Below are 25,071 nucleotides of genomic sequence, written 5' to 3'. Positions count from 1 at the left end.
ATTTTTTATTTTAAAATAATTTTGTTAGCATCAGTGTTTCCAAAAAGCAATCAAATTTTGCAACTAAAATTTCACCCGCCTCCAGGTGACCAATTAAGTAAAAATTATGCACACGTATGTCTAATTCAAATAACAATACAATTATTTGAGCCAAATACTGAAAACAATGTCATATTAAATCCAACGGTCATTTGAAAGTCATTTTGTAAGCTACTGGTGCTACACAAACGAAATCAGGTAAAGAAAAAAGTGCGTTATCAGCAACATCTTACGGAAATAAAACGTCAGCATTTTGAACCCAACATGGACACTCAAAACTCATTTCCAAAACCGCTGCTGGTACAAAAACGAAATTTATTATATTAAAGTGCATTATCACTAGTGGACTACAGAACTATTAAATATTTTTTTTAGACAATCATCTTGAATCTAATATGGCCAACAAAATTTCATTTAAAAAATTCTATAAAAGCCATTTTTAGTCAAACTATTTTATTTCTGTCATCAGTGTTGTACTAAACGTTATATAGGATGAATCTGTAATACCAGCTGCAAGTAAAGATCAAAATGTATTAACAAATAAGTTATTACACTATTTTGAAGTATGTTGAAAATCATGTTTTAAACTGTTCATAATGTTTAAAACATGTTTTCTGAACATTTTGAATCTTTTTCATGTTTTAAACACGTTTTGTTTATTTTTTTAAAAAAAAAACTTTTCTCTATGATAATTATGGTAAAAAAAGTAAATGTTTCCTTTGTGAACTTCTTGGAAATATGCTAATTTTATCATATTTTTTTGAGAAAACACCAGAAAAAAACTTCGACCTAAGCGAGATCATAACCAAATTAAAACGTAATCAAAAGACCATACAAATAACAAAATAATGCATTGTTAAAGAAAACTAAAGGAGAAACTAGTGGAGATTTTAGATTTGTTACACCTAAGTCGGTTAGTTCAATAATAGAATACTCGCATAATCATTTAACACAAGATGGACATACTAGAGTTAAGAAAATTATTTAAAAAATTGCTTGAAGATATACATGGACAAATGTGTTTACTGATATACAGAATCATATAAGGTCTTGTGAAATTTGTCAAAAGTTCAAGGACAAACCAATCGAACTTCTGGTTAATTTTTTTAAGAACTATTAAACAGCCTAATTATGTTTGGCACATTGATATAGCAGGACGATTACCCAATAGTTCAGAATACAAGTACATAGTTGTAACATTCTTTCATTGGATTTGTTATTTTTAGAATCTTTAAGAGATCTAAATTTAAAAGTAATTTGTGATAAGTTTTTAGATTTAATTCTGAGAAATAATTTTCTTTGTTTTGATCTTCACGATGGCAATTTCTATTTTGTATCTGAATATTTTACTCAGTTGTTATATACTTACGGTATTCAAGATTTAAAATTGTCCCTACATAACCCGTCTGCGAACAAAGCATAACAATCTCGGCCTCGCACAAGTCGGTCTGACGACAGTGTGCATGATCTACGGAAATACCAACTTTAGAGGCGATGTGTTCCACACTCATTCGGCGATCTTCCAAAACAATTTTCTCCAATTGTTCGATCATGTTGTCAGAGCAGTTTGTGCGAGGTCGAGATTTACTTGGTTTATTGTCACACGACGTTCTGTCTTCTTGTGATGTCGCACCCACAAACGCAAATTAGACAAATCCATGACAACATCACTTGTCTCATTCAACTGACGATGAATTTCAAGTGGTGTCACACCACGAAATTCGAGAAAACAAATGATTACACACTGTTCTAGTAATGAATCAAAAATAGCCATTATTCTCACTGCTGCCGCTAGAATTCTGTGTGCCGTTTGGTTTCATCATCTCTGTCAAGCATTGACAACGACTGCCCGCGTATTTGAAAACAAACAGCATGTTAATCTGTTACCAAACCTGTGAAAAAAATTGAAGGTGTTATACCTTGAATGCACTCGTATTTTGAATTATTTTCTGGACTCAGCATTTAAAAAAGGTGGGAAATTTTCGTTTTGGTATATGTCGAGTATTGTTATTATGAAATGCTTTAAGGCTAGAGGTTTCTTGAAGGTGTTGTAACTTGAGTGCACCTCGTATTTTTGAATTATTTGATGGACTCAGCATTTAAAAAAGGTGTGAAATTTTCGTTTTTGTATGTGTCGAGTATTGTTATTATGAAATGCTTTAAGGCTAGAGGTTTCTTGAAGGTGTTGTAACTTGAGTGCACCTCGTATTTTTGAATTATTTGATGGACTCAGCATTTAAAAAAGGTGGGAAATTTTCGTTTTTGTATATGTCGAGTATTGTTATTATGAAATGCTTTAAGGCTAGAGGTTTCTTGAAGGTGTTATAACTTGAGTACACCTCGTATTTTTGAATTATTTGATGGACTCAGCATTTAAAAAAGGTGGGAAATTTTCGTTTTTGTATATGTCGAGTATTGTTATTATGAAATGTTTTAAGGCTAGAGGTTTCTTGAAGGTGTTGTAACTTGAGTGCACCTCGTATTTTTGAATTATTTGATGGACAGCATTTAAAAAAGGTGTGAAATTTTCGTTTTTGTATATGTCGAGTATTGTTATTATGAAATGCTTTAAGGCTAGAGGTTTCTTGAAGGTGTTGTAACTTGAGTGCACCTCGTATTTTTGAATTATTTGATGGACTCAGCATTTAAAAAAGGTGTGAAATTTTCGTTTTTGTATATGTCGAGTATTGTTATTATGAAATGTTTTAAGGCTAGAGGTTTCTTGAAGGTGTAACTTGAGTGCACCTCGTATTTTTGAATTATTTGATGGACTCAGCATTTAAAAAAGGTGTGAAATTTTCGTTTTTGTATATGTCGAGTATTGTTATAATGAAATGCTTTAAGACTAGAGGTTTCTTGAAGGTGTTATAACTTGAGTGCACCTCGTACTTTTGAATTATATTCTGGACTCAGCATTTAAAAAAGGTGGGAAATTTTCGTTTTGGTATATGTCGAGTATTGTTATAATGAAATGCTTTAAGGCTAGAGGTTTCATGTACGATGCTTTTTCGGTCAAATTGTTTGGAAAAAGAAAAGCAGATTTGTTAAACATCAAGGATATGGAAGTGACTGTTTTAAAATGAAGACTTGAATTTTAAGCCACTTTACTCATTTGTAGTTGTAGTTGTTGTTGTTTTTTGCATTAATATTTTTGTTCAAATAAAAGTATTTGTTATCTTTTGAAATTTGAATTTCTTTGTTACAAAAGCAGTACAGTAGAATTAAAAGTCAGTATTACCATAGAAAGAATTAAAATATTATCTTGCTGCACTATGTCGCCTTACTGGGCTGTAGTGTTCATTGCCTTGATGGAGAGCTTGCGGTATTTCCTAGCATAACTATTTAATTACAGGGAAAATGCTTGTGCAAATTGCCCAGTAGTCGAGTGGCATTATATATGTATAGGGTGTTTCAAAACAACACTGACAGCCTTTGGGAGGTGATTCCTGACACCAAGATAACATGAAAAGTACAGACAAACCTAGGTGCACAAATGCTTTCTTTCGAAGTTATAGGCTACCGAAAACATGAAAAAATGAATTTTTAAAGGTCCATAACTCCAAAAGTATGTGACCTACCGTAGTCGGGTCAAGACTTCGGGTCAAGGTAGGGACTAATATGTGGACTATTCAAATATCCAAGTTTCAGAATCCTAAGGTACTCACGGAACAATTTTTATAGAAAGTTTGGCTACGGGCATATAATTTGAAGTATTCACCAAATTCTTTTATAAAAATTGTTGCAGAAGTACCACAGGATTCTAAAACACGGGTATTTGGATAGGGTACATACTAATTTCTAAATAAAGTCTTGGCTTGACTACGATAGGTCCCATAGTGTTGGAGCTATTGACCTTTTAAAGTTCAGGTTTTCATGTTTTCGGCAGCCTATAACTCCGGAAGGAAGCATTTGCGCACCTAGGTTTGTCTGTACTTTTCATCTTATCTTGGTGTCAGGAATCACCTCCCAAACGTTGTTTTGAAACACCCTCTATATATATATATACACGCATTAACGTTACAATACTTAAGTAAGAAGTAATTTATTTAGCATTATAGAGTAATTAATGAAACATTAACAAAATTGTCTGATTTTTTTGAGGAAATTGTCGAAAATAAAATACCCTTCGTGCTTTTTTTTTCGACAATGAACTTTATACCATTGTCAGACTGTTAATGAAAGATTTATTAATAGAATGTGAACAAAATTACCTGAGTCTTTTTTGAGAAAATATTTCGACCAAAACCATTACCCATACTAGAGTTGTTATGCAGAGTCGTTTTGACGTTATGACGTCATACTAAAAGCCTGACTACTGCAGGGAACATATGTTAGTCGAACCCTTTAGTATGGCACTAATATCACATCAAAAGGACTCTGCATAAGGCTCACGGTGTCTACTATTTCAGACAAATAAAATTCCCTAACTTTTCCAGGTTTTCCAGACCAAAACAGAAAATTTTCCAGGCTATATTTTAGTGAAGTTAAGTAACTGCTATTCTCTAAACATTTGTAGTTTTATAATATCTGTTCTCTTAGCTACGACAGCTGTTACAAAAATACAAAAATATGAACACAAAAATAAGTGTTTTTATTTATTCCTAACAAACACAATATTGTTAAATACAATGTTTTTTTACAACTTCCCATCTCCCTTATAGCCATCCCTCTCCGCTCTTTGTTTCAATATATATATATACACAAAAAGTGTGAGTGACAAAACAATAATACACAAAAATACATATAAATATTTTACATTTCATACCACGTACTTGTGAGGTACACCCAGCTACATAACCTATTCAAGTGATTTACTTCTATTTTATTATTAGATTTTTTTTATTGTTCCAGGACATGAAGCAGGGCTAATACATACACGACAATACACACAGATATATGGATACTAACAAGAATGTCGTTGCGAGATATAAATACTGAGAAACATTCTGGGTTTTAGTATTCTAGATTATAAAAGTATTCTATATTTAGTATTTCTATGTAGAATACTAAATGCAGAATATTTTTATGATCTAGAAGACGTTACTGGATCACGTGATCACGTTACTGGGTTTTCTCTAAAGATTTTTCAAGTGCTCATCAACTTCGTTGATTTCTTTTGCTGCCTTGTCAAGGATTTTTTTCCCTTCATTTTCTTCAATTCTTCCAACTCTGCAGCTCCTTTCTTTCTTTCTTTCGAACGATTTTTCTCTGTCTCAGTTGTTGTCTGCTTCCTTCTGACAGTCTTTCCATTTGGCACTTGCATTTCTTGCTGCATGAATTAACTGTTTTAAGATTGGCATTGCCTGAACACCTCCGTGGAACGTGACAGCGTCATGTACTATTCTCTGCAAAACTAAAGACTCTTCGTGTAGATTATCCACAAGAAACTCCTTACTCAATGAGAAACTGCGTTCAAAGGAAGCGTTTACGTGTGATAACACTAGAATTTTTTTTTTAACGAGTGCTGGAAAGTTGTTGCTGGTGTTAGTGTTGTCGAGAATGGAGAACCACAAGTGATTTCAACGATCCTTAGATTCTTCATTCTTGTGACAACTGAATCTTGAGTACAAATTTCACTGTAGAGTCATTTTACTTCATCAACAGCAGGGCCAGAACAAATGATTCTCTACAAGCATTTCCACTGCTACGATTATTTGTTCCTCTCCAAGTCTCTTGTTCAAAACTAGATCGGGAGAGAGGCATGCAGCACCATAAGTAAGTCTGTATTTCAACGGCAATTTGCACAGAATCTTACAAAAACCTGTTAAAATATGGAAACAATTCCTCTGAAAACGAAGGATATCCAGTTCACATAATTTCTCTGATTTTAATGTGTACGTATTGCAAATCCGACATCAATCTGCTTAGCCAAACACACATCGTTACTACCGTCTTATAGGCAAAATTTCACCAAGTCTTCAGAACTTGCTGGTTTAACCACAATGGATTTTAAAAAATCTAATCATAAGGGACTTAAGAAGTTTAAGTATTTCCTCATAAAGAAAAGGAAAGCATTGGTGAGTGACTGAAATTTCCTAAGAGAAGGTTGAATGTCTGCGGCAACGGTTTGGAAGAAAGCTAATTTAGCTTCAAGCAAAGCATCTTTCAGACATGATTTAATAATTTTAAAGCTGTCACAAGATGGTTCTCGATTACTATCTAAAACTGAATCGGCATACTTCTTTAAGTGTGGTAATAATCGCTGAGCTCCGTCTACTACATTTACGTTTTCCATAAAAAAAAATATGAACACTTGCTAAAAAAAAATAAAAAATAAAAAAATAAAAAGTTACAAGCATGCCAAAAATATTCACAGAAATTACCTGCAAAATAATAATAAACATAATGAAAGGCACGCCGAACGCCAAATTGCACTGAACATGTAATATGGAGGAAATGGAATAGGAGTTTTAAATATATCTTATGTACGTACGCATTATATTATAAATAAAATGAAATCTTTAAGTTTTACGTCCCACGGTTCTGCCGGTTAGGCTAAAGGAGATGGTGATGATGAGAAATGAATGAAAATGGTGGAATGAAGTGGGAGGAAACGGGAGAACCCCGAGAAAACCCACGAGCACGGTGTTTGTCCACCACAAAGTCCACATGGCGCGAGCTGGGATCGAACTAAGGACCCCAAGCACCGGAGGTGAACGCTCTACCACTGAGCCACCGCGCCCCCTATATTGTAAATTAGAGTTAACTATACACAGGCTCTCACTTATCGCCACATTAAAATCAACAAGACCAGAACAAGTGTTATTTAGGACCTTATTGGGAGTTGCCGGTTGCAATAGCCTAGCTTCACCCGTGGGCATGAGGAACATTTTTTAACATAGAGATCAGAAACCACAACTCAAGACGCAAGGATTGCCAACTCCTTTCTTAAGTCCTTCATTGTATTATGGTTTCTGCTGTAGCGAAAAGTTGTTTTCCAAACATTGTGCACATAAAATGTAAAAGCAATGAAATAAACCTAACTTTACCAATAATTTCCAGAATACACACAAAATTCCCTGACTTTTCCAGGTTTTACACGTTTTCCAGACTAGAAGACACCTGCAGAATACGTAAGTTATATATTGTCACGTTATTAATGAAATATTTATGACCACGAACAAAATCATCTTAGTTTTGAGAAAATCGCCCAAGAAGTAATCACCGTGTGAATAAACAGATTTTTCCTCGAAGTGACTTACACTACAATATAGTTTTTAATGCAATATTGGTATTGATTAACACCATAGGAAACATAGGAATCACCATAGGAAACACCATATCCAAACATAGGAAACAAGAAATATACAAAATAGAGAAGATTATTGTAGGAAATCACGGTATGATAACAAGTAACTTATGAGAGACTTAAGAAGTCACTCAAATATATCCAAACATAGAAAACAAGAAATATACAAAATAGAGAAGATTATTGTAGGAAATCACGGTATGATAACAAATAACTTATGAGAGACTTAAGAAGTCACTCAAATATATCCAAACATAGGAAACAAGAAATATACAAAATAGAGAAGATTATTGTAGGAAATCACGGTATGATAACAAGTAACTTATGAGAGACTTAAGAAGTCACTCAAATATATCCAAACATAGGAAACAAGAAATATACAAAATAGAGAAGATTATTGTAGGAAATCACGGTATGATAACAAATAACTTATGAGAGACTTAAGAAGTCACTCAAATATATCCAAACATAGGAAACAAGAAATATACAAAATAGAGAAGATTATTGTAGGAAATCACGGTATGATAACAAGTAACTTATGAGAGACTTAAGAAGTCACTCAAATATATCCAAACATAGGAAACAAGAAATATACAAAATAGAGAAGATTATTGTAGGAAATCACGGTATGATAACAAATAACTTATGAGAGACTTAAGAAGTCACTCAAATATATCCAAACATAGGAAACAAGAAATATACAAAATAGAGAAGATTATTGTAGGAAATCACGGTATGATAACAAATAACTTATGAGAGACTTAAGAAGTCACTCAAATATATCCAAACATAGGAAACAAGAAATATACAAAATAGAGAAGATTATTGTAGGAAATCACGGTATGATAACAAGTAACTTATGAGAGACTTAAGAAGTCACTCAAATATATCCAAACATAGGAAACAAGAAATATACAAAATAGAGAAGATTATTGTAGGAAATCACGGTATGATAACAAATAACTTATGAGAGACTTAAGAAGTCACTCAAATATATCCAAACATAGGAAACAAGAAATATACAAAATAGAGAAGATTATTGTAGGAAATCACGGTATGATAACAAATAACTTATGAGAGACTTAAGAAGTCACTCAAATATATCCAAACATAGAAAACAAGAAATATACAAAATAGAGAAGATTATTGTAGGAAATTGAAAATCGACGTTAATGTGAGTGTGGCGCCGCCTATTCTCTCTCTCTCTCACTTTCAGGCACTCATTCATTATCTCTCTTTCTCTCTTGTAATATTATTCATTAAACAGCCCACAGAAGACTCTGGAGGTCGAAGAAAAACAAGAAATTACATTTCTAGCACAACATAAAAAATAAAATGGAAATGGATGAAACAAACAGAGCTCATGAAGAAAATAACAAATGAACGTTAGGTCTATTTGTGAAGGCAAGAAAAGAGTCTTCCTTTTCGATGCATCTATAAAGGTAGTTTTCTTTACGGTGAATAGAAAATGAAATGAAATCTTTGAGTTTTACGTCCCACGTTTATGCCGGTTAGGCTAAAGGAGACGGTGATTATGAGAAATGAATGAAATGGTGGAATGAAGAAAGTGGGAGGAAACGGGAGAACCCCGAGAAAACCTACGCACACGGTGTTTGTCCACCACAAAGTTCACTTGGCGGGGGCTGGGATCGAACCCGGGACCCCAAGCATTAGAGGTGAATGCTCTACCACTGAGCCACCGCGGCCCTTAACGGTGAATAGAGTGACCGTGGTTGGTAACACTAGCATCAAAGTAGGGACTACATTTTCCCTCCGCACGTGGTAAGAAACTTCAGAGACCAACTTCAGATAGCTCCTTTATAATGCACTGCTGCTTATGAAAATTGCAACACTCAGAAAGACCTATGTTAGAATAATGAAATTTGTTCCAGAGATTAAGTACATGACAAGACACAAATGATTAGAATTACAGAACTATATATCACCTTTGACTTTTAAAAAATCAGTATGGTATGAATCCACTACGCGCTAAGATAGCTCTTCTACACTTCCTGGAATGGAATCAAGAAGGTGCTGGATATTTTCCTGGTTGATATTCTGCCGCGCGGTTTGTACCCGAGTCCACAAGGTATCCACATTTGCCAGTGGCGGATCGTAACAAAGGAGTGTGACTAGCCATATCCCAGGCATGCTCGATGGGCGGCATTTCAGGCGACCGTGCAGGCCAAGGAAGTAGTGATACCTGGCATTCTGCGAAGAAAGCTTGCACATGTGGCTTGGTATTGTCCTTTTGAAATATGGCGTCTGAAGTTGCTTGTAGGTAGGGCATTACCCTGAGCTCTAAAACCTGACCAATATACGGATTGTATTTCAGATTGCCCTGGATAAGGATGAGTTGCTGTCGCATGTTGAAACCAATGGCGCTCCACACCATCATACTTGACATTTATCCTTTATGACGCTCCGTTATGACAATGCAATTTGGCAGATTGCGCTCACCACGGGACAGATAGAAAGAAACGAAACTCGTCCCAAAACAGTACATTTTGCCATTGAGCACGCCAGTGACAGTGTTTGCGTGCCCACATCAGTCTGTTGTGTTTGTGATTTCTGCTCAAGGTGAGCTGTCGCAACAGTATGCGAGCCACCAGTCGAACCTTTAGCAAACGATGTCGAACAGTCCACGCTAACAAGGCAACACCCATGACAGTCCGTTATGGCCATCGGAACAAGATGTTTGTCATCCCAGGCTGTGGTCACACTGCGTGGTCCAGTTACTGCTCGTCGCTTTGTACGACTCTCTTCTGTCCACTGGTTCCACACACGCATCACTGTCGTCGCAGCATGTCCTATATGAACAACATTTTCGCGGTACGACAAACCCGCTTCCTGCTGACCAATCATGCTGTTCCGTTCGAATTTACTCAACTGCGTATATTGCGCCCTTTGACATTACAAACTGCTGTCACTTGCCTACGTGTTTTCACTTTGATTGACCACTATCCACTACCTCTCTGCAACATGCACTGACCTTTATGTGGTACCACTCCGATCAAAGACGAGAGGGCACTGGCAACCATACGTAGACGTTATCCGTCTGAAATTTTAATCACTTCTTCCTATAACATCCTTACACATATTCGCAAGGTTTGGATTCATTCGGGACATTCGTTCCGGGTGTTGCAATTTTCATAAACAGACATGTACGAGTCCGTCATAAATATCTACACAACTTATACATTTTATTTTAGTACCAGAGGACGTAAGAGTAAATAGAAATGTAGCTACAAATATATTTATTTCTAAAAAATAATCTAATATTTTAGATTTTGAGATAAAAATCGCTTGCGGTAGATTTAAGGAGCAAAAGTTGCCGAATATATTGTCTTACATTCATTTAATCAGTATTGCCAACAGCAATTTTATTTTTCAAGAATATTCTAAACAAAACGAACCAAAAACAGCAGCGAAGGAACAAGATTTTACTTAATCATTCAAGTCGTAAATAATAATAATAATAATAATAATAATAATAATAATAATAATAATAATAATAATAATAATAATAATAATAATAATAATAATAATGGTGAAATTTACAATAGATCGTCGAACTAAAATATACCTTTTACTTTACTTCTATGGTTTATATAATACTCAAAGAGATTCTGCGGGTTAATTTCCGCAGATGTGAGCTAAAACCTAAGTAAGCTGACCTTACCCAAGTAAGAATACCAAAAGGGGAAAATTATATTTTTAGGCAATTTGTAGCTAAAACACCCTGGCTGATATCTGCGAAAACTAAAGCCATTCTTCACTGCTATTTTTACAGCATATGCTCAAATAATTGTGTATAGATTTATAACATGAGCAGAAACTGATGTGCCATGAAAACGATACGTAATTCATGAAAAAAGAACCCACCAACGTGTGCTAGGGTAGATAAAGTAGAGTAGGTAGGTTAGGTTAAGTCAGGTCAGGAGTGTATGTATAATACGGGAAATTTTCAAAATAATTGTTTGAAATATGATAAAACTTATTATTAAAAACAAATCTTATGTTGAAAAGAAACTTGATATTAAATATTTAAAACAAAAATTATATTTCAGCTAGATAATATTTTAGAATAACTAGATTTCCCACTAGCAACTAAGACATGAATTTGCAACTAGACAACTTTAGTTATGGTACTAGATATAAATAATCGAACCCCAACTGTTCTAAGTATTCACTGTGTAACTTCTCCCAGGAAGCATACCAGTAGAGGGTGGCCACAAAATTTCGTTACTCGTCGATAAATGCTAATGTAACTTTTCTCGTTAGCGCTTGATAAATGCTAATACAAGTTCTACCGTTATCCCTTTAATGTACCTGCACATTATGCTCTCGCCGTACATGAATATCTTACGGAAGTCTTTCCTGGGCATTGGATTGGTCGTGGTAGTCCGGATCTGCAGGGCACCAATGTCTAGTCACCACGAAGCCCAGGTGATAATGCGCTATTAAGTTCGTAAAGGTATCGCTTCACAAAACCGTTACGATACCACTACCGAACTGACAGAAGCTGTGAAATAAACTTTCACTCAAGTTATACCTGCAATGCTCTGCAAAATGTTGTACAGAAACTGGCGGCGTGTTATCCTTTGCCATACATCAAAATGACGGTCAACAGACTGATCCATTGAACATTTAATGTTTCCTATCTCAATAAAGCTTCTCGAAAGCATTGTTGTTCATGTCATTCAGTTCTTTCCGTGTAATTATTTACGTATGTTATGTGCTTTAACTTAATTATTTTCAGGGATAACGGGACTTTGTGGTCACTCTGTAGATATATTTTCCCTTAGATTCCATAAAAAAGTAATAAAAAAATAAGTGAATGAAGGAAAACTATTTACAACAGAGTAAATGAATTGTGAAATTATAAATTAGGCCACCAGCTTGAAGGTCAAATGTAAGATTTATTATTTTTATTTCATATGTCATCAATGTCTATTCAATATTTCATCCAGTGACGTACGCAGGGGGTGAGTCCTGGTGGTCCGTACCCTTTCTCTCCAATTCCCAAGCTTTCTGTAAATTTAGTTTTATTTTAGGAATAATTTTACAAATTTTAATATAATTTATAGTCGTACTGAATTTGGACTCTCCGAATAAAGTCCTACGTATGTACCATGTTGTCATCCCCTACTGTTTCCAACTGTTTCAGGAAATATTTTTCAAAGCACAAGACATGCAGATAAATATTTTTAGATTCCACAAAATAGTATCTTCATTATAGCAAATTTTAATATGGCTGAGAAAAATTGTTTTCTGAAAATCAGAATATGGTGGGTGTATCATAAAGCAGGCATTGTAATAAGGGCGTATCACTTTTTCAAGGTATATAAAATAACAGGTAGCCCGAGTTCGCGTTTAGCGTTCTAATTGGCTCCTTATCCGTGACATAATGTGGAAGGACCTTTGCCCATCTTGAAACAGTATACCTGTTCTTCTTCTTCTTGTTCACCTCAACCATAGGTTTGTGGGCAACATGGAAATTTTAAAACTTTTCTTTCGCTTGGGAGAGCTGTTTTATACTTTGATAAGGTATCTTCTTCGTAACTGCATCTAGATATTCTATCCTTGGCCTTCCTCTTCCTGGTTTTCCTTCTGCCTTTCCCTCTATCAGCACGGTGATCCAATCGGAGTGCCGAACAAGATGGTCAAGCATGCTGTTTCTTCTTTCTCCTATTATCTTCATGATTTGTCGTCCTTCATAAGCTTCCTTTAGTACGTCTTCATTCCTTTTCCTTTCGGTTCATGATATGCGCAGCATTCTACACCAACACCACATTTCAAATGCTTTCACCTTGGATATTTCAGCTTTTCAATGTCTACGTCTCTGATCCGTAAAGCGAAACAGTATACCAACTAGCGTAATTGTGTATGCAGTACTTCACTTGCTCTCTTGAACAATACCTCGTGATACTCAAGGATGTTATAAAATAGAGGATATACCCATATGTATCTTCATCCTATTAACTGAAAAGATCCAAAAAAACAAAATAGCATTGGCACATCTGATTGGCTACTCTCGTTTCCGTCATATATGTTGGTTCAAAACATTGCGAACTTCATATGTAGACATGTAGCGTGTCTGTGGTATGTTTTTTATTTAAGCCGTTGCTTCAGATTTATATGGTAACATACAATACAATGGTATGTACAATGGTAACATACTGAACGTATAGGTGTACAAATAATAGTGAGAGGAAAATCAGGAATGACCTTTCGCAGGTAAGAAAATCGACAATCATAGGATACGTATGGCTTCACGATTTTGTGATATGGGAAGATCCTCCATGACGCATCCTTGGAGATACCTCCACGTGACGTCATCAACCGCAAAGTATTCTGAGAAAAATTAGATCAGAAAGGATGAATCGAGAGTCCTCTGCTGGAAATTGTTAAGTTTGCAACGCTGAGTTTAATGCGTTCTTGTGTAGTTCATAGTACCAGACATAAATGATCGAACTCTAACTGTTTCAAGTATCCACTATGTAATCTCCTCAAGGAAGCATTCAAGTAGAGATATTTTCACTTAGATTCCATTAAAAGCAAGTAAAGGAAGGAAAAATATTTACAACATAGTAAATAAATTGTGAAATTATAAATTAGGCTACCAGGTGAAAGGTCAAGCATAAGATATATTGTTTTTATTTCGTATATTATCAATGTTTATTCAACTTTTCATCCAGTGATGTACGCAGAGAATGGGTCCTGGTGGTCCGGTCCCCCCTCCCACATTCTCAAGCTTTCTGTAAATCTAATCTAATTTTAGGAATAATTTTACAAATTTTAATATAATATATCATCATATTGAATTTGGACTCCTCGAAATAAATTTCTGCATACGCGCGTGTTTTTATCCTCTTTTGTTTCCAACTGTTTCAGGATATATTTTCAAAATCCAAGATATGCAGGCACCCATATCCACAAAATAGTATTTCGTTATAACAAATTTTAATATGGCTAAAAAGACCAGTTGCTCTGGAATATGACGGGTGTATCATAAAGCAGGCTTTGTAACTAAGGGCGTACCACTTTTTTTGTGCAACCTTGTCTTGTCTTGTTTTAAAACTCTTGCGAGGTTTATTATAAATTATTCGCCGCAGTTCAAACAGGCAAGTCGGCTATATCACTAAAATTGTTATAAGTTTACAATATGAACAAAATGGCCCATTCCAAGATGGACGATTAGCCTGTTATAAGTAGATTTGATTGACACAATTTTAATTTAATTAAATAGGAGAAGCGGCGCCAAACATCTTGTAATTGTAAAACATATATTTAAGATTGTAATAAACTTTGAATTGTCTAAAGTAATAACTTGTAAAAAGGAAGAAAAAGTAATAAAATTTAAGAGCAAAGCTTCCCTATACTTATTAACTATAGTGCCATCTTAGTGCAACCTCCACAAGATGGCAGAATCTCGTTCAATTTTGGATTAGCTTAATGCTGCTTCGCTTCCATCTTCATTTTCAATCCTTTATTCCTTGTCCTGAATTATTAGGAGACAGCCATATCAGCTAAGTCTTCTACTGCACTAATGTTCTTTTAGAGTAAAATTAGTGTAAGATCTTTCGTTCGATGTTGCATTATGATACTCTGAAGATCCTTGAATCCGAAGAAAACACTTGAGATGTGTTCAGTTTGTTTTGCTCCTCTTATATTAGTATAGAGCAAATTTGCCTATAATTATTATGTTTGTCGTTTTGATTATTTGATAGTAAGCTACAACAGTATTCATATTTAGATTCTTTGAACATATTTAAGAGTATTAAAACATGTATTATGTATTGTATTTCTTTCTTTTTTTTTTTTCCACTTTGAATAAGTCAATACAAGTTCTTTCTTTCTATCCCGTGTGCACTTTCGCTAAATACTTTATCTGATGTAAATATTACAATATTTTATTTGTTTTTTATTATTATTATTATTCTCTCTATGTTTTTAAATTTGAATGTCATTTATTTGTGTAAATTCAATTATTAAGAGTATTAAATATAAATTATTCATAGCCAAAATATTTGTAATTGAATACGATCCACATCCCACACACACACAAATTTCACCTACAGAGAGTATGAAATCCTGGGAGGATAAAACAGAATTCAATCTACTTAATATTTTGGGAAGAAAAATTCCCCCTCACTATAACTTGTTGGGAGTAAAAATACTGCCAGAAGTTTTGAAATTAATTATGCTATTTTATATATATAGGAATAATTAACGTTTGTTTCACATCTAGGTCTAATTAATGGGTGAATTAGTAGTTAACAGTATCCCTAATCTAACATAGTTTAGTCATTATAGTATTAAAATATGTAAGCTCTTCATGTGAAAACATTCCAGTTCGAAGTTTTTTCTTTTTTTTTTAACATTTTCATCCTAGTCCTACTTCGACTGTAATGAATACGCACCCCTCGATTTGATGCAAATTGTTCAGTTTTAATGTTGTATTAAATAATAGTCGATATACAATAAGAGCCTTGTGTGTAGACCATGAAAATATTACAAGCCAGAGGTTTATTTTCTCTATATTCATAATGTCTTAATATTGCATGACAGGTCCTGTTCTATTTTCTGCTTTCTAATTATATATCGCCTGCAAATGATTTTCTTTAATTTATTGTTTCAGTGTTTAAATGACTACTTTTTATTGAAGTGGGTTGACACATATCACATCCAGGGGCCGCGGTGGCTCAGTGGTGGAGCGTTCACCTCTGATGCATGGGGTCTTTGGTTCGATTCCAGCTCGCGCCAAGTGAACTTTGTGGTGAACAAACATCGTGTGCGCAAGTTCTCTCGGGGTTCTCCCATTCCATCCCAGTTTCTTCATTCCACCATTTCACTCATTTCTCATCATCACCGTGTCCTTCAGCCTACCCGGCATTACCGTGGGACGTAAAATTAAAAGATTTCATTGTATTTCACATCCCCTCCATTCTTAGGAACAATACTAGTTTCAGTGTGAAATTATAAGTCACTGTGCGATTTAGTATGTAAAAATTGTATATTACAGCCTTTTTCTTGTAGCATTTTATATTTTAGTATTTAATAAAAGCCATGTAGTTTTCATATTGCCATTGGTTCTTGTAAAAGCATTAAGCAGATTAAGAGAGTCGGAACACATACATATGTAATAAAGATGAAAAGTTTTGATTACTAAGAAACCATGCCTTAATTGCGAAAGCCTCCCCTTCGAAAATGATTATGTATTTAGGAGATTTGAACATTTTTGTAAGATTTAAGTTAGATACAACTATTACTGCATAACGTTTCGAAAGCATCGTAAAAACAAATTAGAATCTGGGGTTTATTTGTCGAAATGAAACTTCCAAGTATGTTCATTGAATTTTTTACAATTTTCTAGATTCAAATATGTTATATATTTTGTTATTATTACTTTTATTTCTATTAAAATACTAGTATATTGAGTCATATAACAAAAATTGATGGGAGTTTTGATACAATTCTTTCATAAGTTTCAACATTATCAAAAGCTCTGACAATCTAAAAGTAAGTTGTTCTTACGGTATAGTACCTTTTATTTAATTTTTCTAGTAAAATTTTAATCTGATGGAGTGATCCCATAATGGGATTCCTCGTTTTCGCCATTCTTGATAAAATTTTCTAATTTTGAGATTTGAATTTGTACAGGGATCATACCAATTTCTTTGAATAGAACATTTCTATGACAAAAACTTGATTGATATAATATTATTTTGATTGTATCTTAAAGAGACTTTATTTTCTGGTAAAAATAATTAATTTTCTCCGCATAAAAATATGCTACTACATAGAATTTTGGCCAAAATACATTGTGTATCAAATTTTATTTAAACATATTGGGTTTATTTTTTATTATTTTTTTTTTTTTTTTATCTTAAACATTCAAGAATGCTATAACATTTATTCGAGGTTGTTGTTAAATTTGATAACTGGTGTTTCCAATTCATTTTGTTTTCAAATGAAGTCCTAGATATTTGAAGTTATGTAACTCTATCCACCACGACTCTGGAACTCACTAAAGGAATAATTAATACTTCTGATCAGAGTATTTACACTTATTTATTACAACTAAAATACAGTGTAATGGTTTCAACAACTTCTTCATTATCTTCATCAGACACTAACTCTAAATGACTAACACAACTAACTGAGAGTTAGTGTCTGATGAAGATAATGTTAAGTTGTTGAAACCATTACACTGTATTTTAGTTTTAATAAACAAGTATAAATACTCTGGTCAGAAGTGTTAATTATTTCTTGAAGTAATGTGTGTCCATTTACTTTTATAGTTGGTATTGTATAATGTAGTTTTATCGTGAATACAGAATGATATTTTTTTTCCAGTTCACTTCTATACCATTGCGTTTAGTCCAATTTATTATTTTTACGAAGAATTTTCTGTTTTTTCTTTTTCTATATTATTTAAATCTTTTTTATTTCTGTTATTAAATACAGTATATAAATATTAAATAAAATTGGGCTTAACTTATTACATTCTTAACTGTCTAATCCATGTTATTCTTAATTTATTATAATTTTGGTTCAATTCAATGCATATTTTTTTTCTATGTACAAGTAAACTATGGAAAATTATAATAAGTTTTGACGCAATATTTTATTTGTATACTTTTTCAAGAAGAATATTTAATATAATCGAATTGTATGCTTTTTAAAATCTATATTAATTGTCATTATAAATTTCTTTTCTAGATATGCTTGAAAATGTCGAGGATGACAGGTCCAAGGGCATCATGTGATATTAGAGAGTAAATTTCGTTAACTTCTAACAATCAGCTTTTCAAATAATTTAAGAGAGCAAGTATTAATGCTATAGATACATAATTTTCGTCTTTTCCAATGTGCTATTTATTTTTTGAAATAGGAACTGTGAGGAATTTTTTTCATTGACTAGATATAATTGATATTTTCCATATGTTTGGTAGTAAATATTTTTGGTAGTAAATTCTTCCCATCATCTGATAATTTTTTGTAATCTTTGTAATGTACTCCATCAGTTCTTGGAGACTAAGTAGTAGAATGTTAAATTCTGCTTTGAATAAAGTATCTCCATATCTGATAAATTTTCTTTTGTTGTGTATACTATATTTCTAGAATTCTTTACAGTTAGTTGATAGAACTAATTGTTGAAGACATTCCTCTATCCAATCATTTCCTGTAATATATTCTGTTAATATTTTTTATTTTGATTTAATTATTTTTAAATTCCCAATTATATATTTTGATGTAAGATAGATTTTATTGTAGAATTCTTTCCAGATGTTTTCTCCTAATTTAATGTAATCTTTTTAACATTGGTTCTTAGTTTACAATGGTATATAAAGTTCTTTTTTTTCGTTCTATTATGTAAAAATGTTTTAGGAGCCTTTGACAATTATTACTTGCCTTAGGAGGGCACGGTGCTTCAGTGGTAGAACACTTACCTCTGGTATGTAGGGTCTCTGGTTCGATCCCGGCCAAGTAGGTTTATGGTGGACGACATGTCCGTGGGTTTTCTCGGGGAACTCTCATTTCCTCTCCATTTTCATTCCACCAATTCATTTATTATCATTCACTTACTTTAATCATCGTCTCCCTTACTATATAGAGCAAAATTCGTGGGACGTTAAACTGAAAGATTTCATTTCATTAGTTGCCTTCTGATATTCTTCATCCCACCATTTTTTATTAGATTTAGATTTATGTTTATGTTCCGTAAAATTTTGATCAGTAGCCGATTTTTCCTTTAATATTGTTAGTTTCTTTATAAGATCATTAAATATGATAATGTCATTTTCATTTGTAAAATTGTTTTGTTATTCCATGATTTGACGTGTTTCTTCAAATTTGCTTTGACATCCCAATCTATTTTAGTCGTTACATTTTGTAATTTAGACTTAAGTCTTTTGAAGGATATATCTTAAATCCATTATACATGGTCACAGTTTTCCTTCAAATGTTGTATCAAACTTGCCTATGATAGTCATTTGGTCAAATAAGTTGGCTGAAACTTTTACACCCACTATAAATGATCAAATACAGAACTTAATTTTGTTACTTATTTGTTTACATTTCTTCATGTAATTGCAACATTTGTTGATAGGCATAAAGTACAACGCGGTACTCGCTTATAAGTTGTTTAAATCGTAAATCTTAAAAAAATAAAAATAAAAAAAAGCAATTGAAAATATGAACCAGTGCATGCGAAATGTGAACGCTCACCAACTTGTAATCTCTGACTTTGCCAGCCTAACTTCATCAACAGATTTTCCAAGGCTTCTTTGTGTTTGTATTTATTACTGCTGCCTGTAAGGATTAATAAGCATTTCAGTTGCTTCTCGTGTCCACGTTTAGCTCCACCACACAGTGATTTTCGTTTGTTTTGTTGGATGGGAATAGGACATGTTTAGAACAATTACATCAAATGTAACCAACCTAAAAGTTGCATACAACTTGGTATCGTATACGTTCAAATTCCACTTTGCTGGAACATTTGATACAATATTTGATGATGCATAACAGGAGTTAGATGTGCAGTTAGTGTCTATTGCATGAGTTTGAAGAAAAAGGATAATAGTCACCACCTTCTAGATCAAAATATACATTCCATTTAGTATGTATATATAAAAAAAAGTAACCATTGTTATGCCTAGTACACTATTACCATGCATTGCTACTCTTCACAGAATTCCGCCATTCATTACTAGATATATCTTGTGAATTTGTTAAAACTTGTAAAAGATTACCTGTGATAGTTCCTCTTGTACTTCCCCATAATTTACGTTGTGTATTTGTGTTTCCAGATATGTCAATATTCTCGTCAATGTTGTAATCAATGTTGTCGTTTTTAAGAAAAATATTTTCCTCAAATTCTGTATTTGGTACATTAATAGTTTGAAAACGTGATTTGCTGATCCCTCGTTTAGATAATTGTAACCTTTGTTAACAGGTTACAATCAAATTCAGTATTGCAGAAGCTTTAATTACCGAGTTCCTTAAAACTTCATTTTACTTGTGGTTTCTTGGTCTATAGGGAGATATTTCAACGAAATTGCTGCTAATTACTCCTTCTGAAAAATATTCTGTTATAATTGACAATATTACAGGCAATGCTGCTCACTAGCAACACATGATTAGCTATTTTAGGGCAAGTTGTTCCCAAAAGAAGATGTTCATTTCCTGGTTTTTGTACCCAAAATAGAGAACTACACGAAATAATTGTCAGGAGCATCATCAAAACATTTTTTTTTTTTTTTTACAGGAATTTCTCAATACTTGTTAAAGAATTCAGTGGAGTTGTATTTGTGGCTGTGATAAATTGGTTCTTCATCCACTCCTCTCGCTATTGCTGTGATAAACACTAACATTCTATGCCACATTCGAAGTAAATCTTCTAATTTATGTCGTAGGATAAATATTTAGTTACAGTAATCAAACACTTAGAATTATATTCTTCGCTCTGGACTCCTGTCAGCTTCGACAGTGTCTGGTGTTCGGACAGTTTTTCTTTGTCTTGGATGCTTCTTACTAGAGCTAAAAACTGTCAAAATTTTTAACCGAGGCCTTTATTACGTGAACTGAAGGAATCTATCAGAACTCTCGTGCTGTAGTTTCTAAGCAATCATTGTTTTTGAATTTACGTTGTTCACCTGGCCATATGTCTACTAAATGATACTGCATCATTACAATGTGGTCAACATAAAAAGTATAACTAAAATACACAAATCAAATCTCCCGTTACTCTGCACAATCCTCGATAAAATATTTAGGAATAAACAATGATTGGACATTTACATTCAACATCTTATTGAAGCACTAGGAAAATTATCACATAAAATTTATCCAACGCAGAAATTTTAATTTGGAAATATTGTGCATCGTATACAATGCTCTTGTATAAAATATAAATTAGACGGTATATTAAGTTGCGCCAAGCTTAATCTACACCATAGACGTTCAAATAGGCTCACAAAACTGAGCCCAAACAAGGTTCATGAGGAAGAGTCCTATTGACGATAATAAGCCTAATGCAAAAGCGCCATCTCTGTTGGAATCAATTCTACTTGTAAGATTTTATATACTCATTACCTCACCTTGAAGTTTGAAAATGTTGTGAGCAAATAGTTAGAAAATAGGCCTGCCTAGCTATCAATATTCACTCTTCGTCTACTTAAAACTAAGTTTCAAAATTTAGGAAATCTTACTTATTAAAAATAGTTTAAGAAATACAGTTTTCAAATAATTTTGAAGAGGAACAAAATTCTTTCACTAGCAAGGAATTGAATCGTGGTCTTGCGGCTAACGGGAAAGTTCTACTTTATATCAGTCTACCCTACCTCTCTCTCTCTAACCAATACATGTTTTATTATAACTGAAGTATGATCAAATCGAGTGTACAGGTATCACATGACTAGGTAATGAAACAGTGTTAAGTTTTACAAAATATATAATGTATCTTAGAGAACAGTACATAAAGTCTCACCTTTAAAAAACAATTTTCAATGAATTTGATCTAGCTCAAAATTCTTTTGGTTACATCAGCACTTATATAGTGAAATAGCATATAACACATAAACTAACTCTATGACCTATGGAACCCGGAGGTTCAATGCCGCGTTTACAAAAGCTCTCCACCGACTTCTGTCCTTAGCCAATTGGATCCAGTTTCTACTTTATATTTCTATTTCTGTGAAATTCATCTTAATATTGTCCTCCCATCTGCTCCTAGGTCTTCCTAATGGTCGTTTTCCGTTTGGACTTCCAGTTAAGACTTTGAAAGCGTTACTAGTTTCTTCCATTCTGGCTACACAACCTACCCACCTGAGCCTCCTAGATTTTATGGTCCTAACAATGTTTGGTAAACCGTATAAATTACGTAGTTCCTCGTTGAGAAGTTTCCGCCATTCCCCATTCTCGTTCCTCTTGGGTCCGAATATTGGTCTCAAGATCTTGTTCTCAAATATTTTCAGTCTACGTTCTTCCCTCAGAGTAAGCGACCATGTTTCGAAACCATACAGAACAACAGGCGCATAACACATGGAAAAATTATAAAATCAGTTTCATGTTGAAATAGTAAAACGTCAGGCGTTAACTTAAGAGCAAGGCATATTCCTTGTATTAAAATGGCAATTACTAATTTGAGCATCAGTATTTGAACCTTAATTCGAAGTTATATGTTTTAAAATGAAAAGAAAATTCTGAATTTTGAGAAGAATGTGACGTTATTACGTTATATAACTTACAATATATATATATTTATTGTTTAAAAAAAATATTATAATAAGACATTCGGTAATGCACACAGAAATAACTGTTGCTTTAAATATTGATACATAGTGTTACGTTTTGATTTGTTTTGATGACCTTATTTCATTTGAAATTTTTTCCTTCAATTTCTCAAAATTAGAGGACTGAACTCAAATTGTTTGAATCTATTTGGTTGGAATACAGTAATTTTAACTTTCAAGAATAAAAGGACAAAAACAAAAACATATTTTAAATAATTCCACCACAGGAAGGAGGACATCCATGTTTCAAATTAGAAACTGAATTCAGTTTATATCAGTATGACCATACTCTATAAAGGGGAGACGATATTAAACATATTCTTAACTGAAAGAAATAGGAACTTGATAAATATATACGTTTAAAATAATCAATTTCTTTGAACGACAAACAATGTAAAACCACGCTCAGAAATTCTAATATTATTCTACTTACCGATTTCTGTAATTCCTGAATTTCCTTTAAGCTTCTAAGCTTTCGACTCTGCCCTGGAGTCTTGGTCACGGAGGTTAAAAACAGGAAGAAAAAGAACAGAAACATGAAGGAATAAAAATGGAACGGATTTATCAAGGAAAGAGCTGTGTTGTGCGGAAACACGTTGTCAAGCACATTGCCGTTGTCAGCTATCAAAGGATTACTATGATGCAAACTAAAATATGGCTGAGTCAATTTGTGAGCCTTTCTTGTTCCTTATTGGAAGGTTGCAAACTCATGTTATTATTTTTATTGTCATGCCGATGCTGTAAAAAGTTTGTAATTATCATTTCCCATTCGTCACTCAACCATCCCTTGTCTAAATTTACTATAGTTTATTTTTTTAATGAATAAATACATTTTCAAGAGTTACCAAGTAAATTTTCAATGAGAGTTATATAAGCAAAACGAAAAGAAATTTAGAAGTCTGAGTAAAGGAGCATATTAGAGATTCAACAGCGGAAAATCTGATGAGGTTTATCGAAACATTTAAAACACAACACAGGGTAAAAGACTCAAAAATTTTATTTGGAGCTAGAAATGAAGTAGAGAAACTAGTTTTTAAACATTTATTTATTAATTTTAAAAATCCGAAGTTAAATTTAGACAACGGATGGTTGAGTGAATGGGAAGCGGCGATTACAATATTTTCACAGCATCGGCATGATACAGATGATAACATGAATTGGCAATTTTTCAACAAGGAACAAGTAAGGCGCACAAATTGGCTCAGCCATATTTTAGTTTGCAACTTCATCTGATGATTACTAACATATTTGACAACGTGTCTCCGTATAACACAGCTCTTTTTCTTGATAAATCCGTTCCATTTTTATTCCTTTATGTTTCTATTCTTTTTCTTCCTGTTTTCAACCTCTGTGACGAAGACTCCAGAGGATAGTCGAAAGCTTGGAAGTTTAAAAAGAATTCAGTAATTGCAAATACCTGCAAGAAGAAGGATTCTTAGGAGGACTTTCGTAACAGAGGTTAAAAGTTTTGCACTTTTTTAAAATACTGTTTCATAATAACTGCACATTTTTTTCAAAACATTTAATAATTTTGATCGCAAGTTTCAATTTTAAAAAGATTTTTAAAAATGAAAAATATATAAATAAAAAACAAATCATTTCCAAAAAAATCAACACTCATGACAAGTGTTGAAATCCATTTGTAGAAAGCACTAAAAATTTGCTTTTCCAGCATAATGTTCCACAATATATGTGACAAGAAAATTCTCTAGTTCTACTCTTATAATTGTTAATTAACCCTCGCATTACCTAGGCATTTTTTGTAACTCCGACTACCAACGTGGGACATTTTTTGTGCCCACCTGTTAAGATTAAATACGTCTCTCAAAAAGAAAAAAATTAGAAACTGTCACAGACTACAGAGACTGAAGTGAACAATACAAAAGATAAGACTAACAGCTATTTATTATGCTGCCATCTAGGAGTGACACTTCTAATTACCAGTCACATCTCCTTCAACGGGAGGGGGTACTTTGTGCCCACTAGCTTAAAATTGAAAATTTTATGAGACACATTAACGTTCAATTGATCGACCGTAAGATATACACTTTAGCTAAACATGTAGAGCCATAACATATTTTCTTACAATTTTAAAGAAATGATTAGAAGAGATATTACAAAAAATATACCGTGGTGGGCACAAAGTGCCCCCTCTCTACCGCCCAATTTCCGTGGTAGTTCAAGGGTTAATGCACATAAATAAATAATCTGTCAATAAGAAAATACTAAATACATTAGCTTGTTGTAATACGAAAGAAAGAAAATTGACTGTTGTTAGTTGAAAGAGAAAGTGAAGAATCTGCCAAACAGTGGCTGCTGAGATGATCTGGTTTTCTTGAGTTTTACATTTAGCTGCCCATATCACTGACGCATATTCCAATTTTGGCAGTACTAGACTTTTAAAAAGAGTTCCAATGACATTTACGTTTGTAAAAATTTTAGTGCTTCTGATTATAAACCCCAATTACTTGAACGCATCTT

The 25,071-nt window shown here is 33.3% G+C and overlaps 1 protein-coding gene across 1 annotated transcript in view; it reads left to right on the top strand.

The window, feature by feature from the left end:
- Positions 1 to 18,269, top strand: part of LOC145671932 (uncharacterized) — a 92,403-nt gene extending 74,134 nt beyond the window's left edge. The window contains exon 7 of the mRNA XM_081741141.1: positions 18,017 to 18,269. The gene's annotated coding sequence lies outside the window, so the exon portion shown is untranslated. The remainder of the gene's footprint in view (positions 1 to 18,016) is intronic.
- Positions 18,270 to 25,071: the final 6,802 nt, after the last annotated feature.

Source organism: Thermobia domestica, chromosome 15 (assembly GCF_964235325.1).
Source record: "Thermobia domestica chromosome 15, izTheDome1.hap1.1, whole genome shotgun sequence".
NCBI lineage: Eukaryota > Metazoa > Arthropoda > Insecta > Zygentoma > Lepismatidae > Thermobia > Thermobia domestica.
Note: the sequence above shows the minus strand (reverse complement) of the source record. Positions and strands in the feature narration are given on the sequence as shown.